The 7,168-nt window shown below is 41.1% G+C and overlaps 1 non-coding gene across 1 annotated transcript; it reads right to left on the bottom strand.

The window, feature by feature from the left end:
- Window positions 1–6,409: 6,409 nt before the first annotated feature.
- On the bottom strand, window positions 6,410–6,516 carry LOC118935028 (U6 spliceosomal RNA). Its single transcript, XR_005033657.1, has one exon. It is a non-coding gene; the product is annotated as a U6 spliceosomal RNA (small nuclear RNA).
- Between the last annotated feature and the right edge of the window lie 652 nt (window positions 6,517–7,168).

Below are 7,168 nucleotides of genomic sequence, written 5' to 3'. Positions count from 1 at the left end.
ATGACCTTATGGGTTTCACTTCCCCAAAGAGGGAGCTCGGTTGCTACGGGAGCCACTTAACAACCCCGTGTGGGTGGCTCATGCCTCCTCAATCAGCAGGTCATAATCTGCATGTTCTTCATTAAGTACACTGGCTCCAGCTCCCCAACAAACAGTCTCAATAAGTTTTCTAAGCTTTTAATTGGAACATTAAAATTCATTACATTTTACAGGCAGTGCATTACTTTAGTATTGCTGCTGTAACAAATTAACACCAACTTAGTGTCTTAAAATAACACAAATTTATGATGTTATGCTTTCTGAGGTCAGAAGTCCAAAATTAGTTTCCCTGGGCTAAATTCAAGGTGTTGCAGGCTGTATGAGAGAATCCATTCTGTCCCCTTTTCCAGCTCCTAGAGGTCACCTGGGCTCATGACCCTTCCTTTCTCATCAAAGCCAGTCACGTCCATCTTCCAGTCTGTGTCTGTCTGACCTGCTGCTTCCTTTTTATAAGGATCTTTGTGATTACATTGAGCTCCCCTGGATAATCTGGGCTAATCTCTCCATTTTAAGATCTCTTATTTAATACTATATGCAAAGTACCTTGCCATGTAAGGTGACATTCCCAGGTTTAGGATGTGGATGTGGTGGGATGTGCCTACCACAGGTAGCTCCAACTCCATTTGCAGTAGGCATTATTTATTTATTTATCTAGTAGCTTAAGACTGCTGCCCAGGAAGACTTAGTTAAGAGCCATCACTTTCTATGAACAGAATTTGGATCCAATTCTTAGAAACATTGGAAGGATCAGTCTTCTGTTTTAAAAAACTGAAGTTCATTCTATTATAGAACCTTCAAGAAACTTTGCAAATGGTGTGGTCTTGTTCTTGAAGGTATTGTCAGGGTAATCGTTATAAACAATTATATCTTACTTTAGAAAAACTTTTCAATGGAAAAGTACTTCTTCCAAGCAAATGTCAGTGTATTCATTGACTTGGGGAAGTCTAAACTTCTTTACTCCCTTTATAGTTCATATACTGAATTTTAATTTTTCAGGAAAAATGTAATTCCAATCTGAAATAACAGATGATGTACAGTAATAACAATAACTACCAAAAACACAAAACTATTATCCTGAGACCTGAACATTTAGAACAGTTTAAATAAGTTTTTGGCAAAATTTCATTTTAATTATATTTTTCTCTATCTTAATACCGAAGATATCAGTGGTTCACGTTTTTTAATTGACTTTTTCTCTCAAATAATGTCTTTATAATTAAGTGATATTTTCCGTTTCTTTCTTTATAGCTTAAGAAATGTATAAAAACTCCAGAAATCCATTCTAAACATGTTAGGAACTGGGTCCCAAAAGTCTTGGAACAATGACAATGAGGTTTGGAAACATATTTACAGGTAAGATGTGTCTCAATCAATATAAGGTAGCTTAATTATTAAGTAACAACAGCATTTCAGTATTTTGTCTCAGAACTTATGGGTGAGTTGCAACATATACCAAGCAACCAAACATTCTAGATTAAGTGAAATTTAAAATTAGAAATATGCTGTTGGTTGGTTCTTTTAACTTTAATTAGATTCTGTTTAAAATTGGTTTTTGGATCAGGAAAGTGAAAATTTAAAGGTTACAATGGATGTAGAAAGGGTCCGTCCATTTTTTTATTCAACTGTACAGATTACGTTGGTTTTGTATGTTGTTTTCTGCTCCAAGATGTGTTGCTTTCTCATGGTATTCGCATCCTTTGGGATTGGGTGTTGAGGAGTTAGCAAGAGACTGAATTCCACATCTATGGAATTGAATTGAGAATGAGTGTGTAAAAACTGCCTGTGATGAAGTGCCAATTAGGATTCATGTTTCTAAGAGAATGCTTCAGGATGGTCTTTCCTGCAGCTGAGAGGAACAAGCAGAAAGAGCTATGTAAGGTAAAACAAAAGTGTCCTCTCTGCCAAGTGATGGGAAACACCAAGGAAAGGATAGAACAGTGTCAGCTTTTCTGAGTTTAAAAACGAAAAGGGCTGGAGGCCTCAGGTGAATATTCAGTACAGTCACGAATCCAGAGAGCACTACACAGGGCTGGTGCTCAGAAGCAGCAAGCCTTGTGTTCACCAGGGCACCTGGGTCTATCTGTTACCTTCACAATTCCTATTATTTTGGGTAACATGCTCTCCTCTTTGAAGACGAGAGCACTGACCCAAAGTGTGCAAAGCTGCTAAGAGCTGGTAAAGAATTTAAGCCGGGTTCTACTCTAGTGGAGTCCAATTATTATGTATACATATGTAAACGTTTTCAACACAGCTTCCTAACTAATCAAGAATGTAGTATATATACCAAGTGTTAAGTATATACCCCTTATTGTTTCAGTACAAACTCAGAGGACTATAGTGTGCTACTCCTTTCTACCTATTATCATTTCAGTGATTAAAAATAAAGAAATTATCATGTTAAAGCTAATTTGCATCTGTTAAGGTACATTAGATTACAATCAACAGTAAATGACTCAGGCTAATTGAGGCAAAACAAAGATGTATTGAAGGGCTAGTAAGGATGCTTAATCAATTAAAGTAACAGCTAAAACAGTTAAGTCCTAAAAAGAGGAACTCAAAGAGGTTCAGTAGTAGTGGTTCATAAACCTTAATTTGAGTGACAGAGGATAAGGTATTGGCACAGGTTGGCCCAATACAGATTGTGATGTATGATGCTTACCCCTACCTAGGTCTAGTTTGAGATCCCACTCACACCCAGGAATCATCTTGATTTTCCTCCTGCCAGTTCTCGTTTTCTTTTCTTGTACTGCTGAGCATCTGAGCAAAGGCACAGTTAAAAATGTGGCAGCTGAAGCCCTCATGGAACCCATTTTCCACATGCGCCTGCAGGACCTCCAAGCTGCGGAAAACCCGGCAGTAGCCCAGGCACCTGAAGCCGCTGTCCTGGGTCCCCAGCTCCTCCAGTGTCTTGGCCCTGGAACCCTCCTCCTGGGCTGGAGGCTCCCCTCCACTGCCAGCCAGCTCCCTCCCCTGCGGGGCATTGGTATCCGAGCTGCACTCCCTGTCAGGCATTTTGGTGGAGACACATAAGAGGGTCTCAGAAAAACCGTATTCTGGCTTTTTGATATTAAAAAGCCCCCAGATGTTTTTTGGGCCGCTTGAGAAAACACACATTGTACCATTTTGGTCTTTTTTGAGGCGGGCTACAACACTTCCGCCCCACCCCACCAGGAAATAGTAGCCTAGCCAGTTACATCATCACACCTCTTTTCAGTCAGACATGCCTGTAATAAATTTTCTTGATGGTTACCCCATGCCCGTGTGTTGTGGGAACAGAGAGGATTCCCTCTGCTGACCCACATGGACTGGAGAGGAGGAGGCAGAGGAGGAGGAAGCTTCCTGTTCCTTCAAGACCTGGGGCAGAGTCATCTCAAGGGCCCCAACTTGAGGAACATCTTGAGGGAACTGAGTGATTCCTGGGAAAAGAAATTTCAAACATAAGAAAACTAGAATAAGTGTGTGAAGTCTGTGGGAGTTGAGATAGTCATGAGAATATTCCTATGTGGGCATATGGCCCCCAGGTACATATGTGTGTGAAGTCAAAGAATGCCGTGTGGTACATTTTATCTGACAGCCTTCTACTGCAATGTTTACTAAGTTTTCCATATCACATAGGAGCAAGTTTCATGCAAGGGGAACTTGACTGAGCTCTCAATATAGTGCAGTAATAGTTTATTGCCTCAAAGTGAGGAAATGGTAGCCTAGCCACTTACATCAGGTGGTTTAAGTTCAGGGAGGATCCTGGCCATAGGAACCCCAACTTTCCCACAGAGATTTATCCTGGAATATTTTGTTCAAAGATAAGAATATTCTGTTTCCAAATTTGGTCTTCATTTTCCTGTGGTTAAGGGAAGTTCAGGTAAATTTTGATCTCAGTGAGAATATCATCTATGAGTTATTGGATAATATATTCCCCATTAGCTGATTCCCCTTGCTTTAAAGATAAGGGTAACTCTTTCCCTAAGCCTAACACTTACCAAGACCACAGCCCTAACCCAAACCCACAAGCACTGTAACCCTATCTGTTACATCCTAATCCTGCACTCACCTCTACGCCAAATTCCAGAACCCACAAATCCCAACCCTAAGCCCTGAACAAGTAATCCAATTCTGAACCACAGAGCCATGAACTCAAACCCAAATCCTAAACACTCCAACCAAACCAAACCCCAGGTCTGGAATGAAACTGACACCTGAATACAACCCCAAACTCCTAAGCTCAAATATAAAACCTACCCCCTGAATCCCACGGAACAATGAGCACTATACCCTGACACAAACCCTATATCCTGATCCAGACTGAGGAAAATGGATCCCTGTGTGGCTTGATGGATACTGGAGGTGTTGAAGGTATGCCAGGTGTTCACTGACTTGGAGCGGGTATGGCAGAGTTATGCACAGATGTGACCAAGACCCTGATGTTCGACATCTGACATGATGCAGCTTCTCAGGGCTCTGCAGTGTGTGCATACGATGGGAAACACTTCCGTGTGGAGCATGTGCATGAGAAACAGTGCTGTCCTAGATCCATGACATCACATGTGACTGTGATGACTGATTGCTTGAAACAGAGATGGTCTGGTGAGCTCAGCAGGTTCCCCTGTCAGGGCCAGGGGCCTGGGACTCAGCAGTGGGTGTAGACCTTGGTGAGATCAGGGCTCATTGCCCTGTCAGCTGTAAAGAAAATGGATCCGAGATCCTAGGTGCTCTTTTCTTTTGTTTTGGGCCACAGTGACTGGTATGGCTGCTAGAGAAGGCCGTTTTGTTCCAACCCGACTCTGGTGATTGTGTTTCTGCTCCTGGGCTGTCGTGTAGCCAAATGCCAAAAAAAGGCATATCAGGGGAGGAAAGCCAAGTGACCCATCTCTGACCTCACCATTCTACTCAGCAAAATGGGGTTAAGAATACTCAAACTTCAGCCTAAACCTCACTCTAACAGTCATCCTGGAGCTAAACAAAATGTTGACCCTAAGCCTAAACACTCACGCTACTCTAACTAAAGCCATTATGTCACCCTATACCTAACCCCAAACCTAACTCTTACCCAGGCTGAAAACCCTAACCTCACAATCACCAACACATCACTGTTAACTGAAAGATGAACTTAACCCTTCCTCTAACCTAATGCTTTACCCTAACCCTATCTATAACCATAACTTCACCATAAATTTAACACTTAACCTAACCCTAATCCGAGGCATAGCCATAATCCTAACACACCTCACCCTCACTCTGGCCCACAACACACTGTTGATCAAAAAGCTAAACTGAACACTTTACCTAAATCTTACAACTTACTCTAATGATATCCTCACCATAACTCTAACCCTAAACACACCCATAAGTTTAACATGTAATACTGCCATGGATCCCAAATAACCAAACCTATTAACCCAGACTCTAATGACCCTTTTACCAGAACCCACGGTTGATCCTGAACCCCAAACCCTGAACACAAACACAAAACTTAACCCTTTTACATGAACACGGAAATGAACCCTGACAACTCATACTGAACCTGAAACCCTTAATCCAATGTGGAACACTGGACCTATATCAGAGCCCTAACGCTTACCACTGAAGCCTAACCACAGACTTTCACACTGACCCCTTACCTAGAGCCTAGGTAAAGGAAAGAAACAACCATGTCCTCCTTAGAACCCAGTTTCATTTACAGAAGGACTGCAGGAGGACCATTATTTAGTTCCTTCAACCTGCCCTTTAGGTGCATGTCTCTCTTGGTAGTCCCATGTTTATATACATGATATCTTTGTGGGATACTGGTGAAAATAGAAATGAATGTAGTATGGAGGTTCTTCAGAGGTAAAATAGAAATACCATTTGTCCAGGAATTCCATTCCTAGGAATTTACCCTAAGAATGCAGGAGCCCAGATTCAAAACACATATGCACCCCTTTGTTTATCGTAGCACTATGTACAGTAGCCAAGAAATGGAAACAATCTCAGTGTCCATCAGACATAGATGGATAAAGAATATGTGGCACATATATGCAATGGAATGTTATTCAGACATAAAAAGAAAACCCTACTATTTGCAACAACATGGATGGAGCTAGAGGGTATTATCTCAGTGAAGTAAGCCAGATGGAGAAAGACAAGTACCAAATGATTTCAATCATCTGCGGAGTATAAGGACGATTTTCTCTAGTTTGTTGAAGAATGCTGTTGGTATTTTGATAGGAATTGCTTTGAATCTATAGATTACTTTAGGCAGCATGGCCATTTTGACAAAATTAATTTTTCCTATCCATGAGCATGGGATGTGTTTCCATTTTGGTATCTTCTTTAATGTCTCATGAGTGTCTTGTAGTTTTCAGAGTATAGGTCTTTCACTTCCTTGGTTAGGTTTAAAAATATGGAACGCTTCATGAATTTGCTTGTCATCCTTGCACAGGGGCCATGCTAATCTTCTCTGTATCATTCCAATTTTAGTATATGTGCTGCCAAAGCGAGCACTTTAACCTTCATAATAGCTTTTAAAGGGCTTGTGTACTATCTTTATTATATGTTTGCATTTACAAGAGAAAATTTTCCCATTCATAATTTTCTTCTAACCATGGCCTTTTCTTTTCCTCTTAAAGAAGACCCTTCAACATTTCTGTTAGGACCAGGTGACTTATATTTATCTGGGAAAATCTTTATCTCTCTTTCAATTCTGAATGATAACCTTTGCAGGGAGCCATGCTACTCAAGTTGTGTAGCAAAGCTTAGGCTAAAGGAAGATCTCCACAAAGCAGGGGCCTTTACAGCTGGCTCCCCCTATTACCCACCTTGATTTTGTTATTCTCTATTATACTATTGGCTTTGTTTTTGCTTGCATTTTTGCCAAGGACTAAGCTAACCTTTGGTAAGCCACATGGAAAGGAGGAGAACATAAATTTCCCAGGAGCTTTTCAGGACAGTGCTCCTGAAGAATGGAACACACAGGGGCCAGATGGTGATCTTGGCAGGGAATACTGAAACCTGCAGTCAGTCAGTCAAACATTGACTACCCCATCTCCACTAAGTGGGAATGCTCCCCTTGTTTGCAATGCTAGTGAGATTAGTGATGAAGAGTTTTATAGGAAAATTGGAGAAATAGAGTTAATAGGGGAATACTGAATAGAAT

The sequence above is a fragment of the Manis pentadactyla genome, chromosome 13, assembly GCF_030020395.1.
Source record: "Manis pentadactyla isolate mManPen7 chromosome 13, mManPen7.hap1, whole genome shotgun sequence".
Classification (NCBI taxonomy): domain Eukaryota; kingdom Metazoa; phylum Chordata; class Mammalia; order Pholidota; family Manidae; genus Manis; species Manis pentadactyla.
This window is presented reverse-complemented; position numbering and strand designations above follow the sequence as displayed.